Here is a 21,852-nt window from a genome sequence, read left to right as displayed (position 1 = left end):
GTCAGTAGGAAGCCGTCTTAGAGATCAACAAAATCCATCTTCCTCCTTTGTCAGATAAGAAACAAACAACTGCAGTGTTGGCACTGTGCCTTCCTTCTCAGAACAGTTATGTTCCCTGAATCATGCATGTTGCATGTTATACATAAAGTTCTATGCTGATTGCATAAGCATGCTGTTCTAATGAATCATCATCTACTCCATTTGTAGAGTGCTCTACCTGTATAGTATACAAATATCAGTGTTCTCTAAAGTAGGGTACATGGGGTATGTAAGATGATCCATTAGGTGGGAGAAGAGAATATTAGGATTTATATTTCTGGTTATGTTCATTTAAAAATAAGACAGACATTAAGTTTTACTAATATTTACTATATGGCTGGACCTGAAGCCACCTTTGGTCTGTCTGTCAGTCATGTGTCATGTACAGTAAATGGAGTGCTCCCTCTCAATCATTTCTCTTTTTTTGCAATTTTACTGAGATATAATAATATAACATACAGTCATTCAAAATGTACAACCAGTTGTTCATGGTATCATCATATAGTTGTGCTTTCATCACCACAAACTTTGAACATTTTCATTACTCCAAAAAATAAAATTACAATTAAAATAAAAAAGAACATCCAAAACATCCCATTCCCCTCCTCCCCACATTGTTCATTTACCTTTTAAAATACAGTTTAATTGACATATATTCACACACCCTATAGTCATCCACAGTGTACAATCAATTATTCACAGCACCATCATACAGTTGTGCATTCATCACCAGAATCAATTTTTGAACCTTTTTCTTACTCCAAAATAAAAATAAAAGCAAGAAAGGACCCCTAACTCTTTCCATCCCCTCCATCCCACCCTATTCTTTAGCTAATTTTTGTCCCCATTTTTCCATTCATCTGTCCATACACTGGATAAAGGGAGTGCAAGCCCCAAGGTTTTCACAGTCACACAGTCACACTATGCAATCTACATAGTTATACAATCATCTTCAAGAATCAAGGTCACTGGGTTGCAGTTTGACAGCTTCAAACACACTTAGCCATTCTAACACACTAAAGACTAAAAGGTGATATCTATGTGGCGCATAAAAATACCCTCCAGAGTGACCTCTCGACTCCATATGAAATCTCTCAGCCACCAGAACCTGATTTTGTTTCATCTCTCTTCCCCCTTTTGGTCAAGAAGACCTCTCAACCCCGCAGTGCTGGGTCCAGACTCATCTCCAGGAGTCATTTCCCAGGTTGCCAGGGGGATTCAGACCCCTGGAAGTCACATCCCACATCCCAGGGCAGTGAGATCACCTGCCGAGTGGGCTTAGTGACCCCTCTCACTCATTTCTTGACCTTCAGCATATTGTCAGGTGTTCCTACAGATCACCAACAGGATTAATTTGATGGAACTTAGATATTTAAATGGTAGAATTTTTTTTACTGTACTTTAAAAGTTGGCTGTATATGGTTCCATATTTTTTCCTAAGCGTCTACTATCAAGTGAGTATATTAAAAATCAAAAATAAGTTTATACTATTTTTTAAACATAACCTTATGGTTTGCATATATTTTCATTCTGGTATATGGAGCTCCACCTCATTTTTCCAACCTGTTCTTTTTAACACCCACATAGAATAGTCTTAAAAGTAATTTGTTCCTAAAAAATTCACAGGGTGAATTTTCATAAATAGAAAAAATATTATTTAAACTGATGGTTCACAACTACTGCAAGAGTTAATAAACAAAACGTATCTATGATTCTCAAAGTTATGAAACAATTTTAAATGGAATAAAGAAAAAAACAGAATAGAGACAAAGGAACATGATTGCAAGAGATTTGCCTGGGATGTCACTGCTATAAACTAGAAACTTAACTACAACCCACACTAACTATACCTCTGTGGAGATGACTGTGTGATGGCTGCCCCCAAGGCTCAAAACTGGTCCTTGTCAACACAATGGAATTCCTTGGAAACCAAAGAGAGGGTATTAAATGCAACTCTTCAAAATGTCAAAATCTTGAACTTGCTTGGGCATATTTTGGGGTAACACTCTTCTCCATAATATGGATGTACCATAATTTATTTCCCAACTGCCCTATTATTTGGGCATTTGGGTGTTTCCGTATTTTTTTGCTAGATTTTTCCTTGCATGCTCCTCCATCCACACCCATCTGATTTCCACTCTCAACACTCCACTGAAGACTTTCCTTCCTCTGAATTCCAACATGATCTTTGCTCCTTGGACAACTGCGATAGTCTCCTTCTAACTGGTTTCCTGGCACTTACAATCCCCCTTCCAATCCATTCTCCATGCAGACACTGTACAGTGTATTCTTAATCTAATCACCTCACTCTTTATCTTGGTATTCTTCCCTGGCTTGTTGCTTTAAAGTTAAGATGCAAACTCCTTAGCATGGTCTGCAAGGCCTTGTAGGACCAGGCATATACCTGCCTCATTCATCTGCCAATATCCTCCCATAACCCACTTCATTCTGGCTGCACTGGCCTGCTTTCATCCCCTCAGAAGAGGCAATGACTTTTCTCATTTCAGGGCATGGGTTGATCCATCTGCCAGAACACCTTTCCTCCTCTAGGCCTGGCAAACTCCAATCCATCCTTTACATCTCAGATTAGAAATCACTCTCTCAAAGAAGCCCTCCTCCATGACCCCCACTTGTCAGGTTGCATTGTCCCAGCAGAAGCCTGAGGTTTTCTTTGCAGTGCCCATCACCCCTGTAGTCATCAGCATGATCATTTCATATGCATCTCTCCCCCTAGACTAAGAGCTCTGAAAAAGCAGAGGCCACATGGAACATGTTTATCCCTTGTACCCCCAATGCCTAGCCCAGTTCCTGGAGTAGAGTTGGCACTCAATAAATATATTACTGAAAGAATAAACACCTTGCATTTGGCTGTTCCCTCCATCTGGAAGGCCTTTTACATTCTCGCCATCTGGCAAATTGAGGCCAGCCAGCTCCCATATCTCCCTGATTAGACTGTGAGTTCCTTAATGGCAGGCCTTGTCTTCCCAGTGCCCAGTAAAGGACACAACGAGGACACACGCACACCACAAGCCTGCCATTTGAAGCAGTACGTTTTTATTTCACTGTGTATCCAGGTTCTGCCCTGCTAATGGTTCTTGAGGATAGAAACAGATAAAAAGTATCACTCTTCTGTCCCATACATAATAACTATTACTAGTAGAAACAAGTAATACAAAATAAAACTGATGATGGTTAAGATGGAACATGCTAAATTTGCTATTTAAAAAAACCCAGAAGTATCACATCTTGAGGGTAACAGAAAACTGCAGAAACTAAGGCTCATCAGATCTGTATGAAATAAACAATACAAACTAAAACAGATTGCCCATGTAAATTTTTTTTCTTTTTTTATTAAACATTTATGGAGGACTGCAACTGGCAAATTTGAGACCTGCAAAATTTTACCAAACAAAATTGAACTTGGTGGTGTCAATGCCCTCCAGTAAAATACTACCAGGAACACAAGTGTAGTTGAACATGTTGGGTTTATTACTCATTGCAGCAAAGTGAGAACAGAAACCATGAGGAACCACAGGTGTTTCAGTAAGAGGGTGTTAGAAAGCACCTTTTCCTATAAGATTTGAACTGTGTTTTGGTGATTTGGGGAGGGTCTATAGAAGCAGGGGTTCACTCTAGTTGGGATGCTGTCAGAAATGGGGACAATTATATGACTGAGTATCTCAATAAACTTAATCTACAGGGTGGACAGACAAGAATGAGGATAAAACTGTAATTGGTAAAGAAATAGCAGTCCCTCATTTTAGTCAAGAGACAGGGATGTGTGGTATTTTGTGGGTGGTACAGTGACCTTGTCTTTGTCTTAGACAAAATTAAGAAATAGCCTTGCTTTGTCTGATTTTATCACGCTCTCAGAGAGAGTCTGTGAAATTATTATGAACAATAGAATAATATGGCCTTGTCTTGAGTGCTAGGCCAGCTTCTGGATGTCAGGGACTGATTTTTTTTTTTTTTTTTTTTCAGTAAAATAATGGTGATCTAAGAAACCTTACAATGACAGAAACCAAAGTAAAATTTGACATAAAAATATTAAATAAGTCAAATCTTTATTATGAAATTTATAAGTAAAGAAAACCACTCAATGAAAATAATTTCCGTAAAATAAAAATGGGACTGGATACTGTTTAACTATACTATACTAAAAAATTGATCAAAGAATTAAACCAGCTTAATGGCATTGGCTCTGGAAAATTCTTTTGCAGCAATTCATCACTGTTGATAGAATCCTAATTAAAATTACTGGATTCCAGTTTGGGTAGAGACACAAATTGCTGGTGTCTTTGGAGAGCAATTTGGGCACATCTATGAAAATTAAAATTGTATTTGGCTTTTAACACAGCAATTTTACTTTAGGGATTTATTCTACAGGGAAAACTGCACACGTACACAGAGGCATATACAAGGATATTAATATTACTACAGTATTGTCTGTAATACCAAAAGATTGGGAACAAAAATAATGTCCTCCAGAAAAGGACTGGTTAAATTGAGTATGGCACATTATGGTACACCCATGGTACCGAAAACTAGGCAGCTATGGAAAGGTCAAAAAAAACGCGCAGCGACCTTCGAACATCCTCACCCCGCAAAGAGGACAGGAGGGTGAAATCAGGAGGGGTCCCAGGAAGAGTGTCCAACGCCGAAAGCAGTCCCCCACCCCTACTGCCCTAAGTTTCCTAGCGCGCTCTGGTGTGATTCCTTCGCTGCAGTCTACCGACTCGTTCCTCGGCCCTCTTCTGCTTTCCGCATCACCATGGCAACCAGGGGCTACCGGGCACTTGTGGAGAGAATATGCGGACAAGAACTGAGTAGCTTCGGCCCTGTACACCCTTGGAACTCGGAGCGCCCGGCGGAACCTGTGCATCCCCGAGGCCCCGCTCCACTTATTGGTCGGTGGCCGCAAAGCGGCGGCGCAGGCCGCAAGGACTTTCTCCCGGATTCTAGGAGACCGGAAGTGCCTTGGCCGGGGTAGAGGGAAGACCCACGCATTCTCCCTTTTCACTCGTTTCCTCGATCCTGGGCGCACGCCTGCAGCTACAGGACCCCCTTCTTTTCCCGCGCTTCTCTCCGCGCCGTATCACCATGGCAACCTGCGGGCTAGCTGCAGGCTTTCCGGACACACCGCGTGCGCCCACAGCCACCGGGCCCCGCCCCTTCCGGCGCTTTCCCCGGGATCCCGGGGGTCCTTCACCATGGCAACCAGGGCGGAAGGGATGTGGAAGGCTGGAGTGTGAGCGGGAAAGTAAGGGCGGAGAGAAGTGTGCCAGAAAGTACAAGGAGACCGACTTCTGTTTTCACTAGTGGTGGGGGTTTGATGGGTGCCCGTTTGTGGTGAGGGGGCAGGGCCTGGCGGCGGAGCGCCCTCCGCTGTGGCAGAGCCCTTCCCTGGAGGGATGGTGCTGGTGGGAGCTCGGGCTTTCTGTCTGGCCGCCAGCAGGGGGCAGTAGCGGCTCGCGGTGCGCGGGGGATCCTGGCGCGGAATCCAGGGATGGGACGCCGAGGTCTGGAGACGCGAAGGGCCTTCCATGCACTCAGATCCAACTTCCAGCGCGACCCTTGGTGCGGACTCTGCCTGACACTCTTTGTGAACATTGCCCAGGTGCTGGCCCACCTCGCGCCCAGGCTGTGTCTGCAAGCTCTGCACCTAGCAGCGTAGCTACTGGTCAAGAGCACGGGCTCTGGTTTCAGACTGCTTGGGTAGGTTACCCCCTCCGAGCTCTATGGGCCTCATCTGAAAATGGCCATAATGATGGCCATTATCTTAGGGTCGCTTTAAGTATTCAACGACGTAATGGGACTTAGTACAGTTTATGGACTAAGTTTCTACACATGATAAATGCTCAATAAATGTTAGCTGCTATTAGGCAACCTTGGGCAAGTTAAAAATCCCAGTGCTTCAATTTCCTCAATAGAAAGTGAGGATAGTCATAACACCCACCTAACACAGTTGTTAGGATTATAAGAATTAATATGTGTAAAGGGCCTAGAAAGTTGCTAGCCACTTTGTATTTTAGTGCTTTCTCTTATGGTCATGATTAAATTATTATCACAATTATCGCCTGTTGCTTGTGAAGTTGGAAAGGATTGCTTTTGTCCTGCTACCAAGGACTTTTAGCCTCCAGCTGGACTGCAGGTGTATTTGCTCACATTATCTTCCTTTCCTTCTCAAAGTTTTTCAGCTTTTCATGTGGTCAAAAGAGGCAGCATGATTAACTTAAAAGAGCGCTGGGCATGGGAAAGACTTTGATCTGGAATATGCTACTAGTTATTTGTGTGACTCTGTAAAGGGCCTAGAATGTTGGTAGCCACTTAGTGTATTAGTGCTTTCTCTTATGGTCATGATTAAATCATTATCACAATTATCACCTGTTGCTTGTGAAGTTGGAAAGGATTGCTTTTGTCCTGCTACCAAGGTCTTTTAGCCTCCAGCTGGACTGCAGGTGCATTTGCTCACATTATCTTCCTTTCCTTCTCAAAGTTTTTCAGCTTTTCATGTGGTCAAAAGCGGCAGCATGATTAACTTAAAAGATCGCTGGGCATGGGGAAGACTTTGATCTGGGATATGCTACTAGTTATTTGTGTAACTTGGGCAAGTCACTCACAGTTTCCTCATCTGTCTCTAGGGCTCTTTCAACAAAGGTTGCCTGGTACTGTTATCTGTTTATTATATATGTTTTTTAATGTGTTCAGTAAAAATTAACTAGCGCTGAGTATGTCAATGAGTCTCTAAAATAGTAAGAGATAGTGACATGCTATGAGGAAGTTATACATGAGATGCTATTAGGATTCTGAGAAGGGAGAGGAAGTTTCTTCATTTACACTTTATATTTGTAATAGGTAGAAATGCCAAGAAGTTTGGGGGTGAAATGAGAATATTTCCAACCCCTACCCTCCTAACAAAAAGTCTAGAAAGATGAATTTTCCTCCTAAGGCTTTTTTATTTCTAGGTAGATAGCATGCACCTAAATGCATTGCTGGCTGCTGCTGTGAATTCCCAGACTTGAACTCCTGGACTGAACTTTTCCACCAGCTGAAGCAGGAGCATCTGGTAATAGTAGTTTTCCTTTTATTTTGTTTCCAGAAACCCACCCCTAACTCACCAGAGGATAAGGTCCCGACTCATCCTGTGTGTTAATCAACTAGGTTCAGGGGGAGCAGGATTTCATGGAGATTACAAGCGTTGGCTTTGAAAGTCAGAGGGGATTTGAGTCTCTGTGTGACCCTGGATAAGTCTCGAAGCCTCAGTTTCCTCATCTTTGAAACGAGGATAGTAACTCAGGGCCTTTGTGAGGATTATATGAGATATTGTGCGTAAAGAGTTCAGCAGCACTTAATGCATAGAAAACGCTCCAAAAGTGTTAGCTGCTCTCTTTGTAATCATAATTGTTATCATATTGTTAACTCACCAAAAGCAGGGTAATCTTTTGTAATTTTTTCTTCTCTGTATTGCCTGACACATCTAGGCACCCAGTATATGTGTGCTGAATGAATGAGTCCACACAGAAAACAGAGCAAAAGTGAATTTCACATTGACCTAACAGAAGATAACATTTCTTGAACACTTGCCATGTGTCAGAAACTGGGTTACATCTCATTACCTTGTTTAATACTCAAGTTTGATGTCCTTGTCTAGACTTTGGATTTAACTTCTAAGCATTGGCGTCACCAATTCACAGTCCAGTAGCCAAGAGTGACATCTGCTGGGGATTTACGTCTTATTTCCATAATGAGGCTGACTGCAGCATGATTTCTGTATCTACGCTAAGATAGGAGTCTGGTGTCATGCTGACGTCAGGCCCTGTGCTCTCATCTCCCTGGGGATGAGCTGGCTTCCTTGATGCAATTTCCTCGTGGCTTTTTAGTGGATTGCTTGACATTACACTCCTGAGACAGCAGGGCTAAATGGGAGTTTAATGCTGCAGCCCCACAGTTTGAAAGGGCCCGTTTATCACAGCGATAATGTCACATTGGATTCTGCCTCTCTGTAGCCAGTTTCAAAGGAGTGCAGCAGCTGTAAGCAAGAGAAAGACCAGGGAAGGTCTTTTTGCTGCTTCTGATCCCTTCACTGTATTTGAGTTTGGGGCTAAAGAAGCCTTTAAGGATCATCTAATCCTTTGTTTTGCATTCTGTTCTATGGGGATTTTAGGATTCAAAGCAAACCCCAGGGGTGCTATTTGGGAGAAGTACCTGAGCAGGCAGAACTTGGAGCATCCTACCTCTGGCTCAACCACAATGCACTCAGGAACATCTTTGGAACGCCAAGAGGCATGTTTCTCTCTATTCTACAGTAGAAACTTTGAAAGCAAGTCAACATGATCTTCAGAAGCTTTGAGCAAGACGTCTGTGCCCTTATTTGTTCACTCATTCAGCACACTCAGCACATTCCCTGACACTGTACTAGGTGCTGGGGATATGACATTGAACAAAATGAAGATCCCATGGAAGCAGCTTACATTCTATTTTGCTGTCATCAGTAAAAATATATACAATGTAGTGCCTCTCTGAGAAGGTGACCTTTGGCAGGGACCTGAAGGAAGTGGGTGATAAACGGTGAAAGAGCTGTCTATGCAGAGGGAATAGTATGTTCAAAGTCCCTGAGGTAGGAAGCCAGAGTAGCTAGAGAGGAGGGAATGATGGAGGCAGTGGAAGGAGAGAAGAGGTGGTGGGAACTAGATTAGTAGGACCTTAAGCACCTGGAAAGGACTTTAGATTTTGTTCTGAATGAGGTGGGAAGACATTGGAGGGGTGTGAGCAGAATGGCATGACCTGACTGATAGAACCATTCTGGCTACTGGGTAGAGAACAGATTTGGGGGGGCAAGAGTGGCAGTAGAGGCCAGTAAGGAGGCTAGTGAAAGAGTCCAGGTGTGAGATGATAGCTTGGACTGGGGTGGTCGAGTAAAAGGAGGAGAGAAACAACTGGATTTGGGGTGAATAGTGCTGATAAGTTTTGCTGCAGAGTTTCATGTTGGGTGGGAGAGAAAGAGAAATCAAGAATGTCTCCACGACATTCATCCAGGCCCGAGCACCTGGATGACAGGTGCTATTTACTGAGGTAGGGAAGATGGGAGGAGCAACTGCAGATATTAGTCAGTTTGCCAGTCTATCTGCTTTTCATGAGAGAGAAGGAATTGAAAACATGGTGATACTGGAGGGTCTGAGACGGGAAGAGTATTATATCTGAAATTTTTCCATAATGGTGATTTGCCCAAGGTCGCACAAGCTAAATCTAGAATCTAGATCAACTGATCCCAGCTGCCATGAACCCCCTAGTGCCTGCTAACTTGAACAAACTTTAATTTCTTTTGGCTCTACTTTAGGTCCAGGCAGCTGTGACAAGAGACACTGGGCTGCCAGTGGTGTTTTTTGATGCCCAGGTGTTTCCAGTGCTGTGACAGAGTTTGTGTCATGCAAATGAACAAGTAGGTCGGCTTTTCCTTTTCTCCCAGTAGCACACTGGAAGCAGAATTAGAAACTGGCATACATTTGGAAGAGGATGTTCAGAATGGCCAGGGAACTGAAAACCATACCCCAAACAGGGACAGCTGATGGAACTGGGAATGTTTACCTGGAAAAGACTCAGGTGAGACTTGAGTGTTGTCCTCTGATGACCGAAGGGCTCTGTGAGACCACCTTCCTGCTGCTGTCTGTCTGCTAGTTCCAATTACGTAGGATTTGTGGTTGTCCTATAATTAAAGTATTATCCTGTGGCTCTTGACGGGTTTGATTGTATTTCCCTTTGGAGGAGGAGGCATCTGATCTGAGATGAGGTCAACATTCCTTGTTACCACAGTTTTACCAGTGTCTGATTGATTTGTTTCCCAAACTGAAACCCGAAGCTTCCTAGGGGGTCTAAAAAGTTTTAAACTGGGTCTTTTGGGACTTGACCTGCAAGGAGATGAGATTGTTCCCACATGGGCACGAAATAATGTGGGGACCTTGCAGGGCCTGGAGAGGAGCCGAGAGGGAAGAGAGCTAGCTAGATGAGGTGCCTGGGAAGCTAATGCCAACCATGGAGGCTCCATGCTGGTAGCTTAGGACAAGATCTGTCCTTTGGATGGTTCTGTCAGTTAGGAACGTGTACAGCCACAAGTAACAGAGTACTACTTCAGGTGCCATTTTATTTTTTTAAATCAGGAGTTTATTTTTCTCACATGACAAAAGTTTTGAATTAGGGCATTGCTGATACTGATTCAGTGACTACACAATGCCATCAGGACCTCAGACCCTTGTATCCCTTCTGTCCCTTCTTCCTTGGCAAGTTCTCATGGCCACTAAGTATCTGCCTCAGTTCCTGCCAAGGAACCTTTGTTCAAGGCAGGAAGAAATGGAAAGGGGGGAATGGGCAGCACCAACTGGGTCTGTCTCTTTTTATCAGGAAAGCAAAAGCATTCATAGAACCCCCACCATCATCCTGATCCCAGCAGCCTTCCACTTGGTCAGAACTGTACCCCATGACCATACCTGACTGCAAGAGAGGCTAGAAGAGTGAGTATTTAGCTTCGCCACCTCTCCAGTGGAGGCAGGCAAGGGAGAAAGGGGTAGGGCAGCCCTGTCCAGTAGAAATGTAATGCGAACCACATTTGTAATTTTACATGTTCTAGTAGCCACATTAAAAAATATGTAGGAAAAAAACTGGTGATATTAATGTTTAAAAATGTATTTTATTTAACCCAATACATCTAAAATCACCAGCATGTTATCAATATAAAGTTGTTAACTTTTTTTTTTCTGGTACAAAGTTGTCAGAATCTGATGTATATTTTATATCTACAGCACATCTAATAGCCACATTTCAAGTGCTCAGTAGCAGCTTATGGCTCAGGGCTACTGAATTAGACAGTCCCGGGTAGACAGCCTTGCTGCAGCTACTTTGTGGCTCTTAGTGTTTTCTGAAATTTCTTTCTTATTCTCCCAGTTGAATTTGGAGAATACCACCTTGTCTCAGCCTACTGAAGAGAAACAAGAAAAGGGAATTTTGATTTGTGTTAGGGCTAGAGTAATAAAGTAGGGGCAGGAACATCTTGGAGCCAGGCAAAGGTGAGAGAGAGTAGAATTCAAACTTTGAGAGCCTCCAGGGGAAGACATCATGGATGGATGGAAGGAAAGGGACAGCAGGAGGTGGGCTGATTGCTGGAGTGATGAACAGGAAAACTCCCAAGGCAAAATCAAAATAAAAACTCTACTTTTTTCTGATTGCAGAAGTAAAATTTTTGTAGAAAATGAGGAAAACCAAAGCACCCAACATAAAAGGTATCCATAATGCCAGAGTTAGCCCGGTTAATAGTAGATTTTTTGTTAATTTTTCCATCCTTACATATATACACACACACATAGACACCTATAAATGTACTTTTGAACCAAATTGAAATAATTCTTTGTGTCATATTTTGTAAACTTTTTTCATCTTAAAATACGTTATGAACTCTTCCCTGTATTGTTAAATATTCTTCTAAAATAGGATTTTTGATAATTGTGATTGTCTAGGGTTGTACAGTTTGGTGTTTATAAACAATGTTACTTTAACATCTGTACATAAATCTTTGTGCACCTTTCTTATTTTCTGGTTCAGGGCATATTGATATTTTAAGGCAATCCATGCATGTCATCATCTAGAGGGTTTGTACTAATTGTGACTACAAACAACAGTGTAGGCCAGTGCTCATTTTAGGAGAAAAACCTTTCTAATGGGTTATCCAGACAAAAAACTGGAGGCAGTGAACTCCGTTGTGAGAACTGTTGGAGCATAGGCTAAGCATTGATCTCAGCTCTTTTCCTTACCAGCACCCAAGCAGCAATTATGATGGCTTATAAAAGAAGTGATTGTCTCTCCCTTGTCCCCTGGCTGGACATCACAGGGCTGGGTTCTTTGGTGGAGGAAACACTGTAGAAAGAGATACTGCACTAGGGCCAGGGCTGGGGTAAATGACCTTTAAGGTTTCTTTCAATTCTAAGGATCTATATATGATACTTTTAATTTTCAGACCAGTTGTCCGTATGAAGTTTCTGTGCTGATTCTGAAATATGGTCTATATTCTGCTTGTGCGTGCTGTCAGGAAAAAGGGGTATGGTGATTTCCTCAAGAGCTTTTCTCAAGATATGAATCCTTTTGAGGTAGAAGAGTTTCTCCCAGAGGATGGAAATTGTGTGCTAAAATCAGCATCATGTTGTTCAGATCTTCTATACCCTTGCTGATTTTCTGTCTATTAGTTCTATTATTTGCTGAGAATAATGTCTGTTTCTTCTTTCAGATCTATCAGTTTTTGCTTCATGTATTATGAGGCTCTGTGGTTTGGCATATACAGATTTAGGTTCATTATATTGTCTTGGTGGATTGATCCTTTTATCATTATGTAATGTCCCTCTGTGTCTCTAGTAATTTTCACTACTCCAAAGTCTAGTTATATCTGATATTAATATAGCCACTCTGGCTTTTTTAAAATTAACGTTTGCATAGTATATCTTTTTACATTTTTTACTTTCAGCTTACTCATGTCAGTGAATTGTAAGCAGACGGTATTTGGAGTGTGATTTCTTTTTTAAGCCCACTCTTCCGATTTTTGTCCTTTGATTTTTGTATTTAGAGCACTTTATATTTAAGGCCATTATGTTAGAGCTTAAGTCTGACATTTTATTATTTGTTTTCTGTTATTTCTGCTGGTTCTCATTCCTCTGTTTTCTCTTTCCTGCCTTCCTATGGGTTACTAGAACTTGTTTAGGCTTCCATTTGATTTTTGTACTGTTTTTGAGAGTATCTCTTTGAATCGTGTTCTTAATGGCTGCTGTAGGTTTTATACTATGCACATGTGACTTTACCACTTCATGTGGTAAAACTTCCTTCCATTTAGGTACATTTCTCTTAATTTACCAAGTTTCTCTCTTTTATAATTTCTTTTCTATTTGAAGAACTTCCTTTTGCCAGTCTTTAAGGGTAGGTCTGCTATTGTCATATTCTCTTAGTTTTCTTTTTATCTGAGAATGGCTTTATTTCCTGTTTATTCATGAAGGATAATTTTGTCAGAAACAGATGTGCTTGACAGTTCTTTTATTTCAGCACTTGAAAAATGGTGTGCCACTTCTTTTTGGCCTCCATGGCTGCAGATGAGAAATCTGCTACCATTCAAATTGGTGTCCCCTATAGGTAATGTGTCGTTCCTCCTTGCCTGCTTTCGAGACTTTTTGTTCATCTTTATATTTCAGAAGTTTAATTATGATATGTCTTAGCATGGATTTCTTTGAGTTTATCTTGTTTGGGGTTCGCTCAGCTTCTTTAATCTGTGCATTTGTGTCTTTCACCAAATTTGGGGACTTTTCAGCCATTATTTCTTTGAATACTCTTTCGGCCCCATTCTCTCCTCTCCTACCAAGACTCTGATGCTATGATTATTGGACATTTTTTTGTAATTTTCCCATAAGTCCCGGAGGCTCAGTTCATTTTTTTTTTCAGTCTAATTTCTCTCTTTGTTAAATTTATTAAATTTTTTTGATCTGTTTTCAGGTTCACTGGCTCTATCCTGACATTCTAATATTGAGCCCATCCAGCAAGTTTTCATTTCTGTTACCTTTCAGCTCTATATTTTCCATTGTTTATTTTTAAAACAACTTCTATTTATTTGCTGAGATTTTTCTAATTTTCAAAATTTGTTTGAAGAGAATTTTTGTAACTGATTGTTAGGCTGTTTTGAATCTTTTATTTACCCCATAAAAGACTGTGTTCTTTAATCTAATCTTGTGGGCACAGGCCTATTGTGGGTGGGAACTTTTGGTTAGATTATTTCCATGGAGATATGACCCCTCCCATTTAAGGTGGGTCTTAATGAGTTTACTTACATCCTCTATGAAAGGATAAAAGGCAGAGATATTTTGAAGAGAGTTCAGAGACACTTAGAGAGAAAACACCCAGAGACATTTTGGAGACAGTTATTGAAACCAGAAACAGGAGAGAAGCTAAGAGATGAAATCCAGAGTTTGCCCCAGAGAAGCTAAGAGAGGACTCCCAGATGCTTAGAGAGAAACGCCCTGGGAGAAACAAGCAAGGACGCTCAGGAGCTGAGAAAGAGAAACTCAGACAGAAGCCAGGAGACATTTTAGAGAAAGCAACAGAAATGAGAAGCTAACTCCAGGAGAGGCCCAGCAGACTCCAGCCATGTGCCTTCCCATGTGACAGAGGAACCCCAGAAGCATTGGCCTTTCTTCAGAGAAGGTATCATTCTATTGGTGCCTTAATTGGGATATTTTCATGGTTGGAACTGTAAATTTGTGATCTAATAAACCCCCATTGTAAAAGACAATCCATTTCTGGTATTTTACATTCTGACAGCTTAGCAAACTGGAACAATTTTTGAAACATTTTTTAACAACTACTTTTAAATTATAATGTCAGATATTTCCAATATCTAATTTATCTTGGTGTTGGTATCAGCTGGCTGTCCTTTATCATTCAAGTTGTGATTTTCTTAGTTCTTGGTATGATGAATGATTTTTTTATTGCATTCTGGACATTTTGTCTATTATGTTAGGAGACTCGGGATCCTATCTAAATCTTTTCTTTTAGCAGGCATTCACCATGCTTAGGTTTAGCACACAGACCTTGTCCTTTTTTGTAGGTGGCAGTTTCAATAACCCTCTAATTTCCAGAATTTTGTATTGTTTTTTTGGTCTGTTAGGTTTATCTGATGCTGCTGGGGCTACACCTGTCTCTGCTGGTTCTTCTCGAGGGAGTCTCAGGACTGTGGGGACAAAGAGGCTTCCTGGGCCAGATAGTTTGTTATGTCAGGGTCCTGGGTTACCTTCTGTCATGAAGACATGAACTGTCTTCAGTTAACTTTTTTTTAAATGCAATTTTATTGAGATATATTCACAGACCTACAAACCATCCAAAGTACACAGTCAGTGGCTCCCAGTATCATCACATAGTTGTGCATATATCACCCTGATCAATTTTAGAACATTTTCATGAAAAGAAATAAAAATAAAAAAAGAAAACCCAAAACATCCCATATTCTTTATCCCCCCATTTTATTGACCCATAGTATTGGTGTGGCATAGTTTTACCATTGATTAAAGAATATTAAAATAATACTGTTGAGTCAGCTCACGTGCTCACCACAGCAAGGAAGTGTCTTGGGCTGTCCTCCCCTCCGCCAAGGGTGCCAGGCTGCCTGCCTGAGCTGGTACCACTCCGCACTCTTCACCGCCTCCACCTCTGGGGCCATAGCTCACCTCGCAGTCCTCATACACACCATGACTAAGAAGGGCAAGAAGTCCTTAAATGAGAGCCTGGCTGAGTGAAGCTCTTCGACTACAGCCCAACCACCGGAGAGTTCCTGGGGTGCACTAACAAGAACTGGGTCCATGAAGTGCAATTTTCTAAGAATCACCTGCTCCTATTCTGGGTCATGCCTCAGCAAATGCTCTGCTTGGAAGACCCCACTCCATCCCACTTCATCCCAGGGGAGAAGGTTTGATCTTGCTCTTCTACCTAGTCTTCTCTGGATTCCTGGCTGCACTCTTCACATTCACAATGTGGTTCATGCTTCAGACTTTGAATGATGAGGCTCCAAAATGTTGTGACCAGATTCCTAGTACAGGACTTACGGTTTTTCCAAAACCGTTTACTGCATTGGAATATACAGTCAGTTTGTCTGATTCAGGTTCCTATAAAGCATACATTGAATGCTTTACTAATTTTCTAAAGCCACATGATTTAGAAGAACAGAAGAATTTCACAATCTGTCCTGATGGAGTACTTTTTGAACAGAAGGGCCCAGATTATCATGCATGTCAGTTTCCTGTTCACTTACTTGAAGAATGCAGTGGTATGAGAAATCCTGATTTTGGCTATTCCAAAGGAAAGCCTTGTGTTCTTGTGAAAATGAACTGAATAATTGGATTAAAGCCTGAAGGAGAACCAAGGATAATGTGTGTTCCTAAGGACAGAAGCACGGCAGTTTTATCAACTTATCCTCACAATGGAATTGTAGACTTAAAATATTTTCCATATTATAGGAGAAAACTGCATGTGGAATATTTACAGCAGTAGTTGCTGTCTAGCAAGACTTTAGCTCTAACAGTACCAAGAAAGAGATGACAGTTGAGTGCAAGATTAATGGGTCACCCAACCTAAAAAGCCAGGATGATTGCGTTGAGTTGTGTTCAAAATCACAGTGAATGCATAGTATTAGTAGGATATTTCCACAGAGTAAATTTCATGTTGCCTTGTCTTCATTTTGTATCAGTTGGACCTGCCATTCTAGAATTATGATACCACCTTGGAGAAAGGTGGGTTGGTACATGACACTGGGGTAATATCATAATGTACTTCTAGATCATAATGTTCAGTGTCCTCTGAAGTAACTGCTTGTTGCCTCTGCTGCCCTGTGGACCAGTGTAAAGACGCCGTGTTAGGGACTGGTAAATGCCTGATTCAGTACATGTATGATGGGGGTCTTGTCCTGTTTTTATGTGGTTTAATTGCCAGGTGTCTAAAGCTTAATGTGCTGTGCCCTGTAAATATTTTATGGATTTAACACTGGTTAACTGTTATATTTTGATGCCAATAAATTTTAGGGATAAAATGATAAAAGAATAAAAAGTACCTGAGCTACATCAAGTGGCTTTATAGCTGCAATAAATGTGGTTGTGTGGAGACTCCTGAGGTTCTGTATGTTAAGGAAGATAAAAGAAAATAAAAATCATTTGAAAGTGTTTTCTTGGAAAGAAAATATTACTGTTAACTATAGCCCATGGTTGCAATAGGTACATCTTCCCCCATATACTCCTCTATTATTAACTCCTTGTAATAGTGTCATGCATTGGTTCTAGTACATGAAAGAACTTTTTAATGTTTGTTAGTCACAGTCATCATCCACCACAAGATTCAATGTGTTATACATTCCTATGTTTTAACCTCCAACTTTCCTTCTGGTGACATACATGACTCTAAACTTCCCCTTTCCACCACATTTACCCACAGTTCAGTACTGTTAATTATTCTCACAATAACGTGCTACCATCACCTCTATCCGTTTCCAAACATTTAAGTTCAACCTAGTTAAACATTCTGCACATTTAAGCAACTGCTCCCCATTCTTTAGCCTCATTTTATATCCTGGTAACCTGTATTCTATATTTTATGTCTGTGAGTTTACATATTATAATTAGTTCATATTAGTGAGATCATACAATATTGTCCTTTTGTGTCTGACTTATTTCACTTAACATAATGTCCTCAAGGTTCATCCATGTCTTCAGTTGCTTTTTGTAAGGCCACCCAGTCCTCCTCCGCCTTCCCTTTCTTTGCTGCTGGTGCAGTAATTGCTTGCTGAGTGGCCCTCACAGTTAACTCATTGTTGTGTCTGGCTCTTTACCTATCCGTTATGTACTGTAAAATGCATCTTCTTATAATGGGTTGGAGAGCTAAGCCCCATTACTCTTTTCAGAGCTCATGACTGATTGTTGTGCTGTGTTCAGTCAAAAGTCTGTATTTGACAGTGTGCCAGTTTGAATGTATTATATCCCCCCAAACACCATTATCTTTGATGTAATCTTGTGTGGGTGGACCTATCAGTGTTAATTAGATTGTAATTCTTTGAGTGTTTCCATGGAGATGTGCCCCACCCAACTGTGGGTGGTAACTCTGATTGGATAATTTCCATGGAGGTGCTGGCCCGCCCATTGGGTAAGTCTGGATTAAATTACTAGAGCATTATATAAGATCAGACAGAAGGAGCAAGCTGCTACAGCCAAGAGAGACACTTTGAAGAAAGCACAGGAGCTGCAGATGAGAGACATTTTGAAGACAGCTGTTAAAAGCAGACTCGCTCCAGAGAAGCTAAGAGAGGACAAATACCCCAAGTGCAACTAAGAGTGGCATTTTTGAGGAACTGCAGCCTAGAGAGGAAAGTCCTGGGAGAAAGCCATTTTGAAACCAGAACTTTGGAGTAGACGCCAGCCACTTGCCTTCCCAGCTAACAGAGGTTTTCTGGACACCATTGGCCATCCTCCAGTGAAGGTACCCGATTGCTGATGTGTTACCTTGGACACTTTATGGGCTTAAGACTGTAACTGTGTAACCAAATAAAACCCCTTTTATAAAAGCCAATCCATCTCTGGTGTTTTGCATTCCAGCAGCATTAGCAAACTAGAACAGATAGCTAGGCAGTTCGCATTTGAAAGCATACCAAGAAAGCAGAAAAAATGCAATTGAAAGCTTCTTCTCTATCATCCCATAGTTCCACAAAAGTTCTGGGCAGCACACTGAGTGGGATCCCTTTTCCTCCTTATTGTGAACATTTCTTAAGAATATTCTGAGTTCTTATGGAAACAAATAGGGGTATGTCACACAACATCTTGACAGATTCCTGCCATGATTTTTGACATATTTTTATTTCAAATATAAGGTCTAGTTGTCTATTATTTTCCTTTTGTATCAACACAGAGATTCTTTCCTGTAAAATACTTACTTTTACAACCCATGTGTCCATTAATGGATGAATGAATAAAGAAAATGTGGTATATTCATAAAATGGAATATTATTCAGCTGTAAAAAGGTGTAAAGTGCTGTACATGCTACAGCATGGAGGAACCTTGAATATATCATGATGAGTGAAATAAGCCAGCCACAAAAGGACAAATATTGTATTATTTTGCTTATATGAAATTCTTAGAATACGTAAATTCATAGAGACAGAAAGCAGAAAAGTGGCTACCAGGGATGCGGGGAGGGGAGAATGGAGAGTTATTGCTAAATGACTATGAGTTCTGGTTTGGAATTGAAATAGTCTGGAAACAGATGGTGGTAAAAGTTACACAGTATTATTGATGTCCTTAATGTCAAAGAATTGTTCACTTAAAGTGATTTTTATGTTATACATATTTACTACAATTAAAAGTAAATTAATTATTTTTAAAAAAATTTACTTTTAAGGAGACGCTTTTGGGTTTGGTTTTGTTAAGGGCCTGTGGCAGAGCAGGCGTCCCCTGCCCAGCATGGCCTGTCTCCTCTGAATTCTCCCCGTCCTTTGGGTTCAGCTTGCATGTGACTGCTCCTGTAAAGCCTTCCCTAACTGCTCCTGCCCAGTGTTCTCTCTTTTCTCCAAAGTCCTAACCATAATATCTGAATCATGCAATTATATACTGCTTTAGTGTCTCTCTTGCAAGGGCGTTTATTTAATTCTTGCTTAGTGTTTTATTTAACTCTATTTTAACTCCATTTAGAATAAAATCCAAAATGTTTATCATGCTGTACAAGGCCCTATACAACCCTGCTACCCTCCTACCTCCCCTCCTCTGCCTTGGACACATTGCCCTTCCCTGCCCCTGAGATGCCAAAGCACACACACTGATGGAACTCCAGGGCCTGGAACAGCGCCTGGCATAATAGGCACTCAATGGATATTTGTTGAATTAATTAATAAATGAATCTAAATAAAGTCTGTTATCTTGCCATCAACATGTATTTTGTGTTTATTTTAGAACTTTGGGAAACAAAGTAAAATAAAAAAGGCCCCACATAATTCCATATTTGAGAGACAAAACATAATTTATACTTTTTTGTTATTTTTTGGATTTCCTTTTATTATTTATGGTATTCTGGTTGTTTTGTTTTATATGGTTAGGTTCACAATATGTTTTGTGTAGAATTTGATCTTTTTATGTGCATATGCCTTGCTTTTCCTGTTATATTTATTTATTTACGCTGCTCCTTATTCCAAAAAGGATCTGAAGCTCCATGAGATATCTGTTTACAATATTTCTTTTGCCTGCAGCATGCTTACTCCCACTAAGTGGTTATGGAGTGAACGAGCAAGGCTGGGGAAGCTGGGTTTCTAGTGGCGGGCAGATGGCTGTGTGACTATGTCCCATTCTAGGAAGCAGCTAGTAACTCCCAGCTGTGTCAGTGGCATAGTGCCTTTCAAACTGAGTTATGTCTCTGGTGGTTTGTTTGCAACCATCTGTCTTTGCCTCTCCTTTCTGGAAGGGAACACGTTTGAAGGCCTGGTCACAAGGAGTGGCTTCTCTCTAGACCAATTGAGACTCATTCCATACTGCAGATGTGTACTGGCCAAAGAAGCTCTTTGCCTGAGAAGAATGTTAAATCCCAGCCCAGCAACTGGGATGTATCTTTTCCTCCCTCCCTCCCAAGCGCTAGAGGCATGCACTCCTCACTTGGCCAAAACTGTCATAACCCTCCGCCCTACCAAGCTCCTGAATCCTCTGGCTAGGAGGTTGCAAAAAGGATGACACGTGTGGGCTTCTCTGAAGCCAGGGCCCTAAAATGATGCTTGGAGTTACTGGCATAAGTGATTACACTACACTCCCTAGTCACAGAGTCCTTACCCAAGCTATTCCCTTCTCAGATACATTTGTCTTTGTCTGTCTAGCACACACACCCCCTTGCCTCAACCTGCTGTCCCATCAGATCTCAACTCAAATGTTACTGTTTCAGGGAAGCCTTTCCCATACCCTGGAATTCATTATGTTACCTATTAAATGTTTTCATAGCAAAGCACTGTATCCTTTCTTCCTTGCACTCACTACAGTTTAATAGAGTTACACATTTTTGGCTGCTTTTACTCTCCATTAGACTGTGAGCTCAAGGAGGGCAGAGACCATGTCTATTTTTTCTCACTGTGTTTCTGGTGCTTGGCACAGTGCCTTGAACGTGGTAGTGTTCAATAAATATCTTTTGGATGAATGAGTGAATAATGGACATTTGGGTTGATGTAGTGAGGAGTACTGGTTAAGAGGGTAAACTTTGGAGTCAGACATCCAGAGTTTGAACCGAGCTCTGTGACTTTTGGATAGCAACATTATCTCTCTGTGTCTCCATTTCCCTCTCCATAAAATGAAAAAGATAATACTTCCTATCTCGTAGTGCTGTTATGAAAATCAAATGAGGAACCTGTGTAAAGAGCTTCAAGCAAAGCCAGACTCATAATGAATCCTCAACATACATTAGCTATTATCATGACTTACATTTTCTGCTTTTGGGGGAGGGGTCATAGAAATACTGCTGTAATGAATATTTTACAAATATCTCGATGCACTTTTGTGAGCATTTTGGTAAGTGGGGTTCCTAAAAGTTGAATTGTTGCATCAGAAGGTTAATCTATTTGTAACTAATTTTTGTGTATAGTGTGAGGGAGACATCTAATTTTGTGCTTTTCCAAATGAAGAGTTACGGGAGGCTGACACCCTGTTGGTTTCAGGATCTGCAGCAGTTAAACACTTAGGCATGTATTCAGTGGTGGCAAGCATTCATTTAAGGCCATTAGAGGATACCTTGATGGAAAGTTGTCTCAGCTCCCTATGGTGCACTTTATCCCTCCTGAGGCTCACTCTGAGTTGCAGGGATTAGGGGTTCAGACTGGATTAGAGGGATCTGTATCTCCCCATGCTTGAGCTTTTATTACCAATCATGTGGGGAGTCAGGTCATTAATACAATAGCTCCCATCTCTGCTTTACACAGTTTGCTCTGTAAATGCCTTATAGCCTAGGTTTGATGTCTGGGTTCTTGTTATCAGGATTTTAGCTATGCCAGAGGCTTGCCATGCAATGGAGAAGCTTTCCAGTCTAGGGCCTCCCCAGCAACAAGCTCAGCCATGGCCTCTCACACTAGCCAGTTGTCCCAAAACCATTTACTGATTTCTTATAAATTTGGGGCAATTTCTGGACCCTATTCGGTTCCTGTAGGTCTGTAATAAATGGTCCCTCATTCCACCCGTCATTTCTGTTGTTCAAGAAAATTTGGGCTATAGTCTCATCCCAGAAAACCTGAGAATCAACCTGTC

General features: G+C 41.2%; 1 protein-coding gene and 1 pseudogene across 3 annotated transcripts in view; both read left to right on the top strand.

The window, feature by feature from the left end:
• Positions 1–5,368: 5,368 nt before the first annotated feature.
• The window catches only part of TGM3 (transglutaminase 3), a 121,409-nt gene continuing 104,925 nt past the window's right edge, over positions 5,369–21,852 (top strand). Inside the window, exons 1-3 of one of the 3 annotated variants that reach the window (XM_037811501.1) lie at positions 5,369–5,754; positions 7,005–7,105; positions 9,377–9,478. The gene's annotated coding sequence lies outside the window, so the exon portion shown is untranslated. Of the gene's footprint in view, positions 5,755–7,004; positions 7,106–9,376; positions 9,640–21,852 lie in introns of all 3 variants that reach the window. The other 2 variants (XM_037811500.1, XM_037811502.1) reach the window with 2 other exon arrangements.
• LOC119516142 lies at positions 15,158–16,921 on the top strand (annotated as a pseudogene).

Source organism: Choloepus didactylus, chromosome 19 (assembly GCF_015220235.1).
Source record: "Choloepus didactylus isolate mChoDid1 chromosome 19, mChoDid1.pri, whole genome shotgun sequence".
NCBI lineage: Eukaryota > Metazoa > Chordata > Mammalia > Pilosa > Megalonychidae > Choloepus > Choloepus didactylus.
This window is presented reverse-complemented; position numbering and strand designations above follow the sequence as displayed.